Genomic DNA, 17,740 nt, shown 5'->3' on the forward strand with positions numbered 1-17,740 from the left:
TTTATTTTGCTCATATCTGTTATTAGTACCAGATAATTATTGATTGACTTGCGTTTATTCTCCTCCACATGAATATAAGTTCAAATAAGACAAGAGATTTAATCTGTTTTGTTCTCAGCACCAACAACTGCATCTGGCATCCAATAAATAAATAATGAATTGATTGACTGAATAAATAAAAGAATGAATGAAAGCCGAGCCCCCCAAGCATTACAATCCCAGTTCTTCTGCTGCAGTGGGCTATCAGACCGTCAGACTTTGCAGATGGCCCCTTGGCCCCCTTCTCGAGGAGCCTGAGCGCAAGCCGGCTGGCTCTTGAGACACGCTCCCTGGAAGCCTGGGCGGTGGCCCCCCGGGGAGAGGGGCTGTCGTCATTTAGTGACGCTCCCTGCTCCCTAAAGCCGCTGCGCGGGCTACTGGGGTTGGGTGGCGAGCGCGCGGGTCTTTTGCCACGGTGCCCGGCGGCGCTGGTCCCGCCCCTCCGCCCCTGTGCGACCGCCCGCCCCGCCCCCGTCGCTGCGCTGGCTCCGCCCGCTTCATGTGGCCCGTCCAGCGGCGGCCGTTGGCTGGGATCCGCGAGGCGGCCGTTGGCTGGGATCCGCGAGGCGGCAGCGGCGGCGGCGGCCCGCGAGGCTCCGGAGACGGCGGCCGAGGCCCAGGCGGCGGCGCACGGGAGTGACAGGAGCAGGCCCGGCCCTCGACCAGCTGCCCGGCTGCAGCATGTGCGCCCGCAGGGGGCTCCTGTGGCTGCCGCGCCGCTCGCCGCTCGCTGCGCTCTTCTTCTTCTCCCTCTGGTCCTCGCTGCTCTACTCCATCTGTGTGGCCCCCGGCATAGGTAGGAGGGGGCCTCCCGGGACCCGACCCCGACCCGGGCCGGCGCGCCTGAGGCCGCCGCACCTTCCCGCGCGGTTGCGCCGGGCCCCGCGGACCCCTTCCCCTCCCCCCCCCGCCCCGCAGACCCCTTCCCCCCGCGGACCCCTTCCCCCCCCGCTGCCCCGGCGGACCCCTTCCCCCCGCCGCTCCGCGGACCCCTTCCCCCCTGCCCCGCGGACCCCTTCCCCCCTGCCCCGCGGACCCCTTCCACTCCCCCCCCCACCCCTTCCCCCCGCCCGGGCGCGGCTCCCGGCATTCCGCGCACAGACCTGGCGCCGGCGGCAGAGCCCCGCCGCCCGCGCATCCTCCCCCGGTGTCGGAGCCCCCTGCCCGCCCGAGCCGCGCTCCCGCGCCGGGTCTCCAGTCCCCAAGTCCCCGGGTCCCGCCGACCCCTGGCCCGCCCGCGCTGCCCACTCCCCCGCAGCGTCGTTCCGCCTCTGGCCCCCAGTCCGAGCCATTTCATACAGAAAAGTAAAAACTGTAAAGGTCTCATAATACCAAGGTTCTGGTAAGCAACAGAAATTCTCATACCTTGTGGGTAGGAATGCATATATTTTCCTCATAAAAGTCTTATGAATCTTTTATGAGATTTATTTCTATATATTTTTCTTATAAATGATATTTCTAAATTTTATATTATGTGTTGTTCTCTGTGAGAATGAAATTGATTTTTTGGTGATTGTTGTACTTATGTTTAGCAACTTACCTGAACTGCTATAATACAACTAATGACTTGTCTATAAATTCTTAGGATTTTCTTTATAGATAATTGTATCCCTAGTAGGTAATCCTAAGTTTGTTAGCTTTCTAATGCTTAGTCTTTTAAAAATTTTTATTTATCTTATTTTGCTGCTGGAACCTGTAGCACTATTTTGCTAGAAATAGAGATAGCAGGCATCTTTATGTTGTTGTTATTTGTTGAAATTTTTAATCTGTCCTTTATCTGATTAAAAAAAAACCAATTGTTGAGTGCTTTCCTGCATCATTTGAGATAAATACGTTTTGTTTTTCCCTAGAATTTTCAAATATCATGAATTACATGTTATTCTTTTTGTTGTAGTTTTCAATGCTGGGGATTGAAGGGCCTTGTACACGCTAGGCAATTGCTCTACCACTGAACTACATTCCCAGCACTTATGCTGATTTTTAAATATAATATATTTGCATACTGAGAATGAACTCAACTTTGACATGTTTTTATACATTATTAAATTTTCTTTAGAAAGGATATACATTTATGCTTCTCACTGGGTTCATAATTGAGATTGCCTTATGTTCTTCCTTTCTCATGCTGTCCCTGTCATATTTTATATGCATTTTTAGATTTAATTATAATATACAGTGTGCAAGTCATTACAGCTTCACAAAGTGATCACATTTGTGTAACAAGAAAGAAGCAGAACTTTTCTAGGACACCAAGGGCCCTTCATGTTCTCTTCTAATCAGCACTGTTTCCCTGACAGTAACCAAAATCCTAATTTCTAACACTTTAGTTTTACCTTTTACTTTAATGTTATAAAAATGAAATCCTATATTTGAGGCCATTTTAAAAAATAAATGTTCCTTGTTTGAGGCCATTTTAAAGAATAAATGTTCCTTGAAAAGAATGTGTTTGTTAGATTCAGGATTCCTTATAGGTTCGTTGGATCAAATTTTTTTTATTACATTGTTCTTACTAATGTCTAAAAATTATTTTTATCAATTATTATTTTATTAAATCTACTGTTTCATTTGCATATTATTACTTTCTTCTTGTAATTTTATATACAGATTTAGAATCACCATAGTTATTAACCCACAGCTAATTTTGAACTTCTTGTCCTAGGTTCATGCTTTGAATATCCTCAGAGCCTTGTTTAGAGATACACCTCTAGGAGAAAATATCATTCTGTATGTTGCCGATGGAGCTAAGGCTGCAATTCTGGGTTTTACCTCACCAGTCTGGGCAGTGAGTGCTTTTGCCATTTACTTTCATTGATTTAATTGTACCTCTGATTAAGTTTTAATAAACCTTTCACTGGATGATAAAAAAAAATATATATTGCATTTTATCAAGGAATTTCTCTAGGGAATAAATTCTTGGATCAGACTATATTTTGATTCTTGATGTTTTATGGCTTCATTTTATCTCTTTTGTTGGTTTATTAGACTTAAGTCTTTTATTTTAGTGCAGTAAGCTATAACTTTAACTTATCACAGTCTACCCTTGAGTGATATTTTGCTGTGCCACTTAAAGTATAAGAACTTAATATTTTGCTTCCCTTTTCTTCTTCCTATCTTGATGCTGCTATTGTTATACATTTTACTTTTTTTGTGTTGTAAGCCTACCCTAGGTTGTTATTACTTTTGTTTAAAGTCAGTTATCTTTTTTTTTAAATTTGCCATTTTAACCATTTAACTTGGCATAAGTGTATACAATATTCATCACATTACACATTTTCAGAACCTTTTTGTCATCCCCAACAAAAGCTCTATACTCATTAAGTTTTGACTTCCTGTATTTTCTTATCCCCGGTAACCTCTGTAATACCTTTGGATTCTATGAATTTACCTGACCTAATATCTCTTATAAGTGGAATCATAACAATATTTATTAATTTATATTTGGCTTATTTCATTTAATATAATGTCTTTAAGTTTCAACCAAGTTGTAACGTGTCAGAATTTTATTCCTTTTTAAGTTTGCATAACATTTCATTGTATGTGTGTACTTTATTTTCTTTATCCACTCATCTGTTGATAGATTGTTTCCACATTTTACTTATTATGGTAATTCAGCAGTGAGCATTAGCATACAAGTTATCTGAGTCCCTGCTTTCAGTTAATTTGGGTGTATTATAGGGTAATTCTATGTTTAACTTTTTGAGGAACCATCAAACTCTTCCATAGAGACAGTATCATTTTACGTTCATATCAGCAATGCACAAGAGTTCCAATTTGTTTAAGTCTTCACTTAGGATTTTCATTTTTTAAAATGATAGTTCTTCCTGATGGGTGTGAAAAGTGGTATCCCTTTATGATTTTGCTTTGCATTTCCCTACTGATTAGTAATATTGATCTAGAAACAGACCAACTCTTTCTTAGTATCTTATTGTATCTCTTTTTGGATGTTGTAGATTCTGTATATCATATGTTGAGTGAGTGGTACCAATATATTCTATCAAAAGTTGAAAAATCAAGCACAAAACATTAAATAGAAGTCTAAATATTGAATCACTTTTTTTTCAATATAACACTGTCCAGAAACCATTTGACTTAGAACTCTGTAAACACTGTGAGCAGTACCTAGTGTACTTCTTAGATTTAAGAAAGGAAACTTTCATATGTCTTTTTTCATGATTCCTTGGAGAAACCCTTATTTTTTTTTCTCCTATGTCATTGTGTCTTCTAGAGTAAAGGACAATAACCTATGATTCATAGGCGCTTGACATGTGGCTTTACAAAAATGCTTGGCAAAGGGGAGGGGAGGAGCAAAGAACCTAGGTCTTAAACCCACAGAGTGGTGGGGTGTGGTGGCCCATGCCTGTGATCCCAGCAGCTTCGGAGATCTGAGGCAGGAGGATTATGAGTTCAAAGCCAGCCTCAGCAACAGTGAGGCATAAGCATCTCAGTGAGACCCTGTCTCTAAATAAAATGCAAAGTAGGGCTGGGGATGTGGCTCAAGTGGTTAAGTCCCCCTGAGTTCAATTCTTTGTAACTCCCCACCCACAACTCCCACAAACAAAACAAAATCCACAGAGTGGAGTATTTACTAGACAGGCAGGCGTTCCAATTAGTAGGCTGCACAAACCATTCCGTACCAATATGATAAGCCTCTAATTGAGATTCAGTCTGTTGCAGTGGCTGCCAAAGGCACAGACTCCCAGTGTGAGGAACACTCCTCAAGGTTGCCAACATTTGCCTAGACAATTGGGCATCTTCTTGTAAGAGATGCAGACTTTTGGAATTCTGTCTAGGAGCATTGCATAACTGCCCTTGAAGGCACAGCTTTTACCTTTTACATTTATAGGAAGTAGAACAATACCCGTATACCATCAATGTAATCAGAGATGTAGGAATGTGGCTTGATCATCAGGAAAATTAGAGATGGTAAAACTGATTGCCAACAATATTAATATTGTTTTCTTCAAGTCTAATCCAGATAATACAAGAAATATTTTCTGTGAAAGGGCTTTAGCAGTGTGAAATGTGGTGATTCTTGACCTGGATAAACTATATGGGAAAGTGTGTGTGTGTGTGTGTGTGTGTGTATACGTATACATGTTCATAAGTCTCTCTTTTGAGGAAGTCCATAGTTTATATTAGGCTCCAGTGTGTTTTCATAATCCTGAAAATGTTTATAAAAAACTGAACTTATTTGGAGATTTTCCATATTCTTGTAAATGAATGTGTGTGTATGTGTTTGGGAAGGTGGATTGAACTCAGGGGCACTCGACCACTGAGTCACATCCCCAGCCCTATTTTGTATTTTATTTAGAGACAGGGTCTCACTGAGTTGCTTAGTCCCTTGCAGTTGATGAGGCTGGCTTTGAACTTGGATCCTCCTGCCTCAGCCTCCCAAGCTGCTGGGATTATAGATGAGTGCCACTGCCCCTGGCATGAGCGTGTGTTTTTATATCTGGTAGATACTTTTATGCTTCCTTAACTTCCTGTTGTGAACAACAGCTTAGGGTAGCCAAGGAACTCTCCCTTGGAGCCATGGATCACAATTCTGTCCTGGTCACTGCTGCTTACACATCCTGGCAGGGGGTCTACCTAACCTTCCTGAGTTTTATCTTATTTTTCACCTGTTAATTCCCTCTTGTCCTACAGGAATGTTGCATAGTAAAGAGATTACAGGTATACAGGCATCTCATAAACTGCCAAGAACTATACAATTGCAGAATACAAATATTGTAATTAAAAATACATCGTTTTTCTTGTCACACAATGCCAGGATAACAAATATGTGATTAAAATGAACATTGGGCCAGGTGTGGTTGCACAGGCCTGTGTTCCCGGCTAGAGGCAAGAGGATCACTTGAGCCCAGAAGGTCAAGGCCAAACTGGGCAACATAGCAAAACCACATCTTAAATAAATACATAAAGTGAACATGGAATGAATTTATTGGAGTGAGAGACTAGAAGTTGAAAGGCATTAGTATCTGCATGTCTTTTAGGCTTTGTAGATGCCCAGAACAGTCTTAGAGTACACACAGGGCTATTGAGGAAATGATTTTCAGACAATGATAAAAGTTTATAAGACCTTCAAAACCTCAATTTGTTTGCTTTACTTTACAGAAGAAGTGGAGTCTGGGAGATGGAGGGTATTCTTTTTTTCAGAAAGGCTGTAGATGGGCAGGGGATATAGCTCAGTGGTACTTGCCTGGCAGGTGTGAGGTCCTGAGTTCAACCCCCAGCAGTGCAGCACAAACAGAGGCTGGAAACTCTTCCTCATCATTGTTAATAGAGGACAAAGAAAGAACCTGTTTGTCTTCATGTCATCAGTTTATTATCATATCTTTTTAAAACAGTGTAGAATTACCCCATGATTTTAAATCTCTCTTTGGGGCTACCTAGAGGCCAGCAGTTCAGCAGTGTGAGCACTTGGCAAGCCATGGGCACAGTGCATCGAAACAACTTTGTGTTTCCAAAGCACCTTCTTGGAGCGCTTCCTGGAGAGCACATCAAAGGGCTGGATGTAGATTACTGCACGCCTCTCAACTGGACTGAGACTCAGAGGTTACTGGGACTTGCCAACTCAAAAAACTCAGTGTCCAAAGCAGAGTGAAAACCCAGATGTTCCAATTTTTTATCCTGGTAGTCACTAGGTTCTAAATTTTCTCACTACTCCAGCTCCCTCCTCTCAATAGCTTGCAAAATGGTAACCTGGAAATGTGTTTTTGCTTAGTATGTATATATATATATATATATATATATATATATACATATGTAAATCCAACTATCATCTAACCTTTCATTTAAACAATTTGTACTAGAAGGAAATTTGAAATTACATTTAATCATTGCTTTATAATTAATGTCATTTAATTAAATATTACTTTAAAAAATGGCTTCTTCTTTGGCAATTACATTACCTTTTGAGCAGTTCTCTTTTGCTTTTTAACCTGGTTATGGGGTTTAGAGAGTACCCTAGTATAGGGTATCTGAAAGCAGAAAGTTCTGGCACTTTTCCCACTTTCCATTCTTTCTCCTGTATGGATGCCAGATTCCTTTGGGAAATCATCATTTGCAAAAGGTCAGGAGCAAAAGGAGGGGCATTCTTGAGTGTAGGGTTACTGCTAATTGGAAACTAAACATCTGTAACCATGTCAGAGTTATTTGTATTTGAAAGAAAACATTTATATATAAGAGCCCTTTCGGTAACATAAAACACACTATAACACAGAGTGTGTGCATTGGAGGGGTGGCGATGGGGTGGGGAAGGACAGCCAGGGAAGCTTCTGACAAATGACTGTGCTGTGCTGAGTGAGGTCACTTGCTAAGTAAATCTCAAAGCATTTTCAAAGTATTTTCTTTTCTTTGTCAAATGAAGTTTTCTTCCCTCATATGCCAAAGCAAACATTTTACTGTGTTTGCCATTTACAAATGAAACATTTCACCATTTTAATGGAAAAATAAGGAGAAAATGGGTGTGTGTTCAGAACCTAGTCAAAGACCAGTGGGAACTCTCTAGTTTCCTTCTAGAACCTTAGCTCTCAGAGTATTCCCATGGTATGATGTGAGACTGGTTCTTCCCTTCCCTGAAACTGTGTGCCCATAGGCTTCCTGATACACCTACCCTTTCAGGAAAAAAAATCAAACTGTTTTCCACCTGTGCCTTTTTCTCCTTTCTTCCTAGTTTCTTCTTAGAATAAAATTTCTTGAGAATTCCTTTGAAGAAAGTCGAGAATCTACCCCTTTCCCCCGTAGAGTCTAATACCTTCTGTTTTTTCCCACCCTTGCCCTTGGCATCTAAGACATTTCTGTAATTTTTTTAAAATTGGATGAAAGATCACAAAGTCGAGAGAACTTACTTAAGCTAGGACCTATCATATTGTATGAGCTACAACTGCAGCCCCCAGACCTCTTATTTTTGGAGCTGTTTTCTGAAAGAACTTGTGTCCTTATTCACAGACTGTTTGAAGCAAAATCCAATCAAGGTTTTCAAACAAATATTAAATGTCTTCGTGCAATTAACTTAAGCATCCTTTTCTTCTGCTTACCTCTCATTCTGTTATATTTGATAATTAAATTTTCCCAGTTCACGCAATGAAAGGTGAGGTAGCACTTTTGACCACTGTAGGGTGGTCAAAACCTGAAGTTTGGGGCAGAAATTTCAGTTTGAAGGATGAAACCAGTCAGTTGGACTGATTTCAGATTTTCAGTAGGACCCAGTCCTGCCTTGTGTGTTTTCTAGTTCCTTATTTGTGTGTTGCTGATCATGCTCCTTTTTTGTATGGTTTTCAGGTGGAGTTGGCATGAACTTAAAAGCAGCAGATACTGTTATTTTTTCTGACAGTGATTTTAATCCTCAAAATGACTTGCGGGCAGCTGCCAGAGCTCACTGAATTGGCCAGAACAAGTGAGTGAGTTAGTCATTGGCACCTTTCTGCTCTGGTGGCTTGCAGCTGTGGATTGGGGAGGAAGGTGGACCGTGTAGTGCTAACAACAGTGCCACGTTGGAGTTAGAGTCCACTAGGTTTGAACCCTGTTGTGCTGCTGGCTTGTAGAGCAATGTTGGGGGATCAGTGGTCCCATGATCAGTTCAGACTCACTTTGTTGAAAAGAAGAGTTAAATTCCAAAATGATTAGAAGAAACTTAGAATTTATTTAGTTCATGTTTCTCACGTTAGATCCTAATTCAGTTTAAAAATGAAGTTAAAGCCAGTGGGTGCACATGCCTGTAATCATTATCAGCATGGGAGACTCAAGCAGGAAGATCAAGTTTAAAGCCAACCTTGCAACTTACCTAAACCCTGTCTCAAAACTTTTTTTTTTTTAAGGCTAGGATTATAACTTCATGGTAAAGCTCTCCTGGATTGGGTTCCCAGTATCACAAAGAGGAAACAAAGTTGTGTTCAGCTACCCTTTGACTTGAGGTAACATGCCTGCCAGGGGTTATCCTGGCTACAGATGAAGGCCCAATAGTGGTCACTTCATCTTCCTTCCTCTTTCTCTTTTGGGGAAAAGTTCAGGAAGAAGTTGAGGCCAGATTTCTCTAACAAATGCTCAGGTCCCAATGAGCAGTGTCCTTTTCATTGTTTCCTGAATGTGGCATTTGGTTTTGCTTCCTTTTGGGTGTATTTTCCTGGCATGCTTTTTTCCCCAGCTTTGCAGACTTCTAACACTGCTCTCATTTGACTCCCGTACAGGGCTGTGAAAGTGATCTGGCTGATTGGCCGAGACACTGTTTAAGAAATAGTTTATAGGAAAGCAGCCTCCAAACTGCAGCTCACCAACACGATCATAGAAAGAGACCACTTTACTCTGGGAGCCCAGAAACCTTTGGCTGATCCTGACCTCCAGGTAAAATGTGTTCCTTTTAGAGTCTCATGATTTATAACCAGTACTATCTTTGGATGAGAATGCAAATAAAAAGGACCAGCATTAACCACCCATTGTTGCAAATTACACATTTTTTTCATTGGCCTAATTCTTACCCTCTCAGTACCTAACTACATGCAAGGTGCCATACAAGCTAAAAATGAGGGTGGCATTTAAAGGCAGAGAAAATAGAATAAAGAGAATGAGCTTTTAACCATCTAACTTGGATTGAAATTCACATCTTATCCCTTACTGGATGTATGACTTTGAGCATGTAACTGAACATCAAGGATCTAATCTCTTTATGGCTTCTAAAGATGAGTGTGCCACGAGTTACCTCAGAGAGAATTTGTTTAAGTTCTTTTTTTTCTTCCTTTTTTTTTAATCAGTGATGATTAGTTCCATAGCTCCTCCTTAATCCCAGACGCTTTGAGTAGTGACTTACAGTACTCATTCCATACTCAGAGATGAGTGAACAAGATTAGGAATTCAAAATTATGCCATAGGATATAGGGATGAAAGCACTAGAGTTAATTTGTTGAAGAAGGAAAAATTAGATGGGAGTCAATTGCTGGCTTAGAATATCCTAGAGAGCTCTCTTTTGGTAGGAGGTTTAGAGTTATTCCTTAGCAGCAGCCTTTGAGATAAAATTGAACCTATATTATAATATACCCCAAGTCCTTCTGAGGGATTAGATGCAGAGAGATCAACCCCTAGTATCTAGTATTATTCAAGCATGAAGAGAGTACTAAATGTCTGAGAAAAGGTAGTAGCTGTGGGAAAGTCTGCTGTAGGAAACTGCAGAGAAATGACAGGAGTTGGCTATTGTTTTGAGGCAGGCAGTGAGAGAGAGCAAGTTCCAAGATGGCTTTAAGCCTTTAAGCCTGAAAGATGAGAGTAGAAAGTAGGAAGACAGGGATAGAAATTAGAAAGATGAAGATAATGTAGGCTTTAGTCAACAGAATTTGTAGTAAAAATCAATATACATTATTGTTAGAGGGAGACTCAGAAAAGAAAGGAATTAGAAAAATTTGCAAGAAAAACCAGGCTTTAAAAGGATCAGCTTATCAAACAAAAAATTCAAGAGGTATATGAAAGGGAAAAAATTACACAGTATTACAAGCAGAATCATCAAATTTACAACTAGCCCAAGCATGAGTTTAAAAATGGCAGTTTTCTCACATCTGTATCTTTACACATCAGCATTGCAGACAGGGAAGGCGCTGTTTTTGTTAGGGAGTCACTCACCTGCAGGAAAGGGTCACAGATTTGGGGGTACTAGAACTCGAAAGAAGAACCCTAGGTTTTGTTTGTTTGCTTGACTTTAGTTTATCTTAGAGAGTAACTGGAGTCTTTGGCCTTTTGTGTTTTGAGTCTTCTGCATGCTCATCTGTCATGGTGGCCGGGCAGGCTGTGCATTTTATTTTCACACTATTGAAGAGGCAATTTCAAATGGAAGGTGAAAGCTTGAGAGAGAGGTGCGTGTACACTGTAGGTGTCTAAATATACTTCTTCACAGGACCTTGGGAGAGGAGCTCATCATGGGCTGTTGTGAAGGCACAGGCGTCAGGAGTTAGAGGAGATGCTTCCCCAGTGGAGGGAGCTCCAGGCATTCAGTCAGGGGTTTCCCTGTGGCATTGGCTGCTAGCACATCATTGTGAAATGCACAGGCAAAAACTCTGCCATGGGACCAGATCCTGGGGCCAGTACAAACTATGGGCTGGTGGAGAGGACCTGGGTGGGACTTCCTGCCCAAGCCATGGCAAGAAATCACACTCTGGTTCTATCTTGATTCTTTCCTCCCCACCAGACTGTGAGTTATTTATGGTTGCCAGGAACAAGGGTGATAACTCACTGCCTTGTCTCAAAATACAGCAGGACATTTTTTTAAGTTATTAAAAGAATCTAATAGTAAAAGACTTGGTTCTGGTTTGATAAATCTAAGCAGTATAGAGCAGTGAAGTCCTGAAAAAGGAAAGCAGGTTCCTTGTTTTAGAAGGAGAACACAACAGAAACAGAGAACAGATAAAGATGCGGTGAACACTTATTGAATGCATACTGAGTGCTAAGCATTGTGTGACGTGCACTTTTTCCAGTTGTTTTAGAAGAAGAATAACAAAAAAATGAGATAGATGTTGTCTTTACCTCCATCTTAAGAAATTTTCCAAACATCAGATTCATGACTCTAATCCGAGCACTCTTTAACTTCCAACTACATGCTCTTAGTTACTATAATAAAGTGGTTTTCATTTAAAAAATGGGTAGTTCCTTAAAGACATGTTGTGAGTGAGCAGTAGCGAGGGAAGCCAGGAGACATAGTCCAAGGAGTGGAAGAGGGAAGGGTCCCAGTATGGACTGAGCCTCATCATAAATACTTGGCTTTCTTCTGTTTTGGGTACTAAATGCCAAAGCCATTTGGCTTGGTTATATATATGTACACCAAAGTTAAATATAAATATAACAGGTATGGTTTTGCTTAGTCTTTGTCATAGTTTTCATCTCGGGTATTTTCAAGCTAAAGTTTCCAAGTTACAGAATAGGCAATCTAGAGATAATTAACCAAATCTAAAAGGGCAAAATGAAAATGAAGTCCCATGATCTGGATCCCAATTGGTTCAGAATTCCTAAGAGATAGTACTTAGGGAGGTGGAGAGTTGCAAGTAGCAAATGAAAGCCAGGTAACACTATCTAAGATTCTGGTTCTTGTAGCCGTAGGAAGTAGGCTGAGTATATCCCCTAGGGGGAGCAAGAGGGCAGGATGGGGAGTGCCGCAGGACTATCCAGGGAGATTGAAATTGAGAAAGGGCTTTTGGGTCTGGTGATCAGGGTGGTTATGGTTTTGCCAAAGTGGGTCCCATAAACCACTGTAGTAGCAAAGCGGCTTGGCAAGGACAGGTGGCAGCTCATGGTGAGATGAGGTATTCAGTGGCACCTTCTCTTTATAAGAGTTTGGCAGTGGGAGAGGTAAGAAGGTAGCCAACAGGTTCTCTGAGTTCTCTCAGGACTGCTGGAAGTGCCTGTAAAAAATGCTGGTGAGAAGTGCTATAGAAGATGCTGGAATCATTTTATCTGCCCCCACTCCTCAAAAAAATTGGAGGCCCAAATTTTTTTTGGTATTGTAAATAATTGTCAAAGTCAACATCTCTGATCATCATTTATCACCTCTCTGCTTATTCCTCATCCAACTTCAAAACAGCCTGGCAGGTGTCATTTGTGATGGAAGAGAAGAAAGTCCATCAGGGAAAGAATTACCTGGTATCATTTAGACACTTAGCAAGTCACACATCCTCATCTGTGTTTTCATGAGAACTAACTGGATCTCTCGTTTTCTTCATTCAAGTTGAGTGACATACTGAAATTTGGCTTGGATAAACTGCTGTCCTCTGAGGGGAGCACCCTGGAGGAGGTAGACCTGGAGTCCATCCTGGGAGAGAGAGAGAATAGCCAGTGGGCCTCTGATGCCCTGCCTGCAGCTGGAGGAGGGATCAGAGAACAGGAGGAAGGAAGTGAGTTGGGGTTAGGTGAGCCAGTGACTTCATCACCTCAAGGTAGGGTGTGAGTGAGATGCGTCCCCACGGGAAGTCCTGTGTCCTGCTCTGGGACCTTTCTTTCCTACCCAGCCCTGTAGTCATCTGATGACATTCTTAAGGCTTCCTGGTCCAAGAACTACCAGAGTAATCCTTGTTCCCTTGAAGCTGGACTTTGAATCCAAGTGATGATATTAATGTTTATGGTCCTGTCAGTCTCAAGGATTAAATTTGAACCTTTTCTCCCTTGACGCAGAAATCTTCTCTGGAGTTTATTTGGTAAACCTCCTATCTTTATGGTGGTGCTTTGCACAGTGATTCCTCTTCTCAATAGTAGAATGTTTTTTAAATTGCAACTGATATTTATGGACATTTATTGTGTTCATCAACAGTACTGACTATGTCATGTGCTTTAGGTCGTTTAAGACCAATGAGGTGGGGGGCTGGGGTGGTGGCTCAGCGGTAGAGCACTCACCTCGCACGTGCAAGGGCCTGGGTTCAATCCTCAGCACCACATAAAAACAAAAGTAAAAATAAAGGCATTGTGTCCAACTTCAACTAAAAAAATACATATTAAAAAAAAAGACCCATGAGGTGTAGGAGATCATTTTGTCTTTCTTTTTTCTCAAATTTGGTGCTCCCCCCCTTCTCTCTCTCTCTCTCTCTCTCTCTCTCTCTCTCTATATATATATATATATATATATATATATATATATATATATATATAGTTGTAGATAGACAGCATGCCCTTATTTTATTTTTTTTAATGTGGTGGCTAAGGATCGAGCCCAGTGCCTCACACATGCTGAGGAAGCACTCTGCCACTGAACTACAACCCTAGCCCCAATATTTATCTTTTTGTCCATTTTCTGTTGTGAAATATTTGAATTTCAGACTTGAAAGGGTTTTTTTTTTTTTCCTCATGATTATTTTTAAAATGACTGTTCTCCTGTATCAGCAAGAGGGAGTCAATCTGAGCTGGTGTGAGAGGGTTTTACTGACCTTTTTAAAAAATTTTTATTCATATATGACAGCAGAAAGCATTATAATTCTTATACATATAGAGCACAATTTTTCATATCTCTGATTGTATACACAGTATATTCACACCCAGTTTCTGTATTCAAACCTGTACTTTGGATAATAATTATCACATTCCACCATCATTAATAACCTCATGCCTCCTCCCTTCCCCTCCAACCCCTCTGCCCTATCTAGAGCTTGTTGTTCCTCCCATCTCCCACTCTCTATCCCACTATGAATCAGCCTCCTTATATCAAATAAAACATTCAGCATTTGGTTTTTTGGGATTGGCTAACTTAGCATTATCTTTTCTAACTCCATCCATTTACCTACAAATGCCATGATTTTATTTTCTTCTATTGCTGAGTAATATTCCATTGTATGTGTGTGTGTGTATGTGTGTGTATACATACACACACACACATACACACACACACCCCACAGTTTTTAATCCATTCATCTATCGAAGGGCATCTAGGTTGGTCCCACAGTTTAGCTATTGTGAATTGTGCTGCTGTAAACATTGATGCATCTGTGTCCTGTAGTATACTGTTTTTAAGTCCTTTGGATATAGATTGAGGAGATGGACAGCTGGGTCAGATGGTGGTTCCATTCTCAATTTTCCAAGTAATCTCCATACTGCTTTCTATATTGGCTGCACCAATTTCCAGTCCTATTAGCAGTGTATGAGTGCCTTTTTCTCCCACATCCTCGCCAACACTTATTGTGGTTTGTATCCATAATAGCTGCCATTCTGACGAGTGAGATGAAATCTTAGAGTGGTTTTGATTTGCATTTCTCTAATAGCTAGTAATGATGAACATTTTTTGATGTATTTGTTGACTGATTGTATATTATCTTCTGAGAAGTGTCTGTTCAGGTCCTTGGCCCATTTATTGATTGGGTTATTTTTTTTTTGGTGTTTAGCTTTTGAGGTTTTTTATATACCCTAGAGATTAGTGCTATATCTGATGTGTGAGGGGTAAAGATTTGCTCCCAAGATGTAGGCTTTCTATTCACCTCACAGATTGTTTCTTTTGCTGAGAAGAAAGAAACTTTTTAGTTTGAGTCCATCCCATTTATTGATTCTTGATTTTAATTCTGGCACCAAAAGAGTCTTATTAAGGAAGTTGGAGCCTAATCTCACATGATGGAGATTAGGGTCTACTGTTTCTTCTATTAAACGCAGAGTCTCTGGTTTTATTCCCAGGTCCTTGATCCATTTTGAGTTGAGTTTTGTGCATGGTGAGAGATAGGGGTTTAATTTCATTTTGTTGCATATGGATTTCCAGTTCTCCCAGCACCATTTGTTGAAGATGCTATCTTTTCTCTAGTGCATGTTTTTGGTACCTTTGTCTAATATAAGATAATTGTAGTTTTGTGGGTTAGTCTCTGTATCCTCTGTTGTGTACCATTGGTCTATTAGTCTGTTTTGGTGTCAATACCATGCTGTTTTTGTTACTGTTGCTCTGTAGTATAGTTTAAGGTCTGATATAGTGATGCCCCCTGCTTCACTCTTCTTGATAAGGATTGCTTTAGCTATTCTAGATCTCTTATTTTTCCAGATGAATTTCATGATTGCTTTTTCTATTTCTATGAGGAATGCCATTGAGATTTTGATTGGAATTGCATTCAATCTATATAGCGCTTTTGGTAGTATGGTCATTTTGATAATATTAATTCTGCCTATCCAAGAACAAGGTCGATCTTTCCAGAAATAGTAAATGAATTCAGCAAAGGAGCAGGATATAAATCAATACCCATAAATCAAAGGTATTTCTGTATATCAGTGACAAAGCCTCTGAGAAGGAAATGAGGAAAACTACTCCATTCACAATAACCACAAAAAAAAAATGATACTTGAGAATCAATGAAAGAAGTCAAAGATCTATACAATGAAAACTACAGAACCCTAAAGAGAGAAATCAAAGAAGATCTTAGAAGATGGAAAGATCTACACATTCCCTTCTTAAAAGGAATTTATATTCTTCAAGAACTTTTTCTTGTTCTCAGCTTGTTGTTTTAATCGTATCCTATTCCCATTTCAAGGATATAATATCCTCCCTGAGGACATTTATTATAGCTTTTTAAAATATATCTCAGGGAGGATATTTATTATATCTTTTCAGAAAGTGTTACCCTGCCCACTGTATTATCTCTTTTTCCTCTATTTGCTTTTCCTTCTTCCTCCTCTTTTTAAAAGTTTTGTTTTGGAGTCTCTCGTTCTTGTTAGCAGTTTATCTGAAACATCTGGTGTCCTCTGATCATCCTGCTGGTGAAATTCCCCAAAGCTGACAGGCAGCTCTGTTGTAAACAAGTGGGTGGCCTTTGGGCCTCATGCCAACAGCACTGGTTGGCAAGCCAGCTTTTGCACTGAGGGAGTCAGATTTGAAGATTTCACTGGACAACTCATTGTATCCTAAGACGAGTCCTATACCATTACAGTGAAATTGGTGGTTTAAATTGGAAAGACAGGGAGCTGAGGGCACATGGTGCTCTTGGTGTTTGGTGTGCGGATCCTCTCAGTTCCTCCATACTGTGGTGCCTGTGCTTGTGCATCTGAGTTTTTGGAGAACTGAAAGGGTTTCAGTTCCTGCAGTCAGCCCCAGCTAGATACCAGTGTTTTGGTTCCACAGCTCTTTTGAATCTGTTGTCCTCTTCTTATCCACTTTTTATCTTCCAAAGAATTCGTGCACTGTTTCATCTACCATTGCCTCATATATCTTTTTAGAAATCTGTGTATTGTCCTCTAGCTGTTTTGGGTGAGAGAAAAAATAGATGTGTGTGGTCATATTTTTAAGTTGTATTTGATTACCTTAGTACCAAGTTTCCACCCTTTTCTGTACTCATCTAGATTGACTTTATTTACTAGAACAAAATAAAATTGCAGTGTTTTCAGAAAGATAATTATATATCTCAGTCTACCTACAAAAAAAAATTACATTTTTGCAGACAGTTTAACTGTTGGATTCTCTACTTGGATAAAAATTTGGAATGTTGTCTTCGATGACTGTCTTGATTCTCTTTGTGGTAGATGGTTCCTCTGGCAGGACCCAGATGAGGGTCTAGACCTGTGGGCTCCAGCTGCCTCTTCGAAACAGAGTGAAGACATAAAGCATGGTTAAAAATAACAAATGAATATGAAAGAGGAGTAGTTAGAGCAGCCCATTCACAATTAAGTATAAAGTAAGGTTGCTTTATCTTTAATGCCAAGTTTTTTAAACAGCACAGTTATATGGTAAGGTGAGCATGCCAAGAAACCTGCCTTGGGAGCATGCACAAAACCTAGCCCCGCCCAACTCCTCCTTTGAAGGTGGAAATGGAGTTGCCTGCCCCTTGAGCCTGTACTGGTTAATGGAAGTGAACCAGGAACTAACAATAGGCTGCTGCCTTTTCATTTGTTTGGCCAGCGATTTACATCATTCTGTCTCATCCAGAAGGTGTAAGATTTCCATTGCAAATAGAGATTGTGGAGAGGGGTCAGCAGCTGGACTAGGGGAGTAAGATGTTACTTTTCCTGGTGGTCCTTTGGATTTTGCTTTGCTTTCCAACGTCCTGTGCAAACAGAAGCATGGCTGATGGTTCTTAGGAGAAAAATACATGAATAGTCTTTTAATTGGTTCCTTGATCATTCTTTTCTCTTTTATTACAATTTTAGCTTTTAAGTGACTCGGCTGCCTTCTCTACTATTTGGTCATGAATTTCTTTTTTTCCTTCTCAACAAGGATTGTTCTGGGGACCCAAGTGCTGTCAGCTTTTATAAGGAATGTTGATTACTTTATATGAAATAG

The 17,740-nt window shown here is 40.6% G+C and overlaps 1 protein-coding gene across 1 annotated transcript in view; it reads left to right on the forward strand.

Annotated features, from left to right (window-relative positions):
* Nucleotides 1-2,701: 2,701 nt before the first annotated feature.
* The window catches only part of LOC144372935 (transport and Golgi organization protein 1 homolog), a 90,086-nt gene continuing 75,047 nt past the window's right edge, over nt 2,702-17,740 (forward strand). Inside the window, exons 1-3 of the mRNA XM_078036131.1 lie at nt 2,702-2,821; nt 8,323-8,437; nt 9,228-9,381. The gene's annotated coding sequence lies outside the window, so the exon portion shown is untranslated. The remainder of the gene's footprint in view (nt 2,822-8,322; nt 8,438-9,227; nt 9,382-17,740) is intronic.

Source organism: Ictidomys tridecemlineatus, unplaced genomic scaffold (genome assembly GCF_052094955.1).
Source record: "Ictidomys tridecemlineatus isolate mIctTri1 unplaced genomic scaffold, mIctTri1.hap1 Scaffold_195, whole genome shotgun sequence".
Taxonomy (NCBI): domain Eukaryota; kingdom Metazoa; phylum Chordata; class Mammalia; order Rodentia; family Sciuridae; genus Ictidomys; species Ictidomys tridecemlineatus.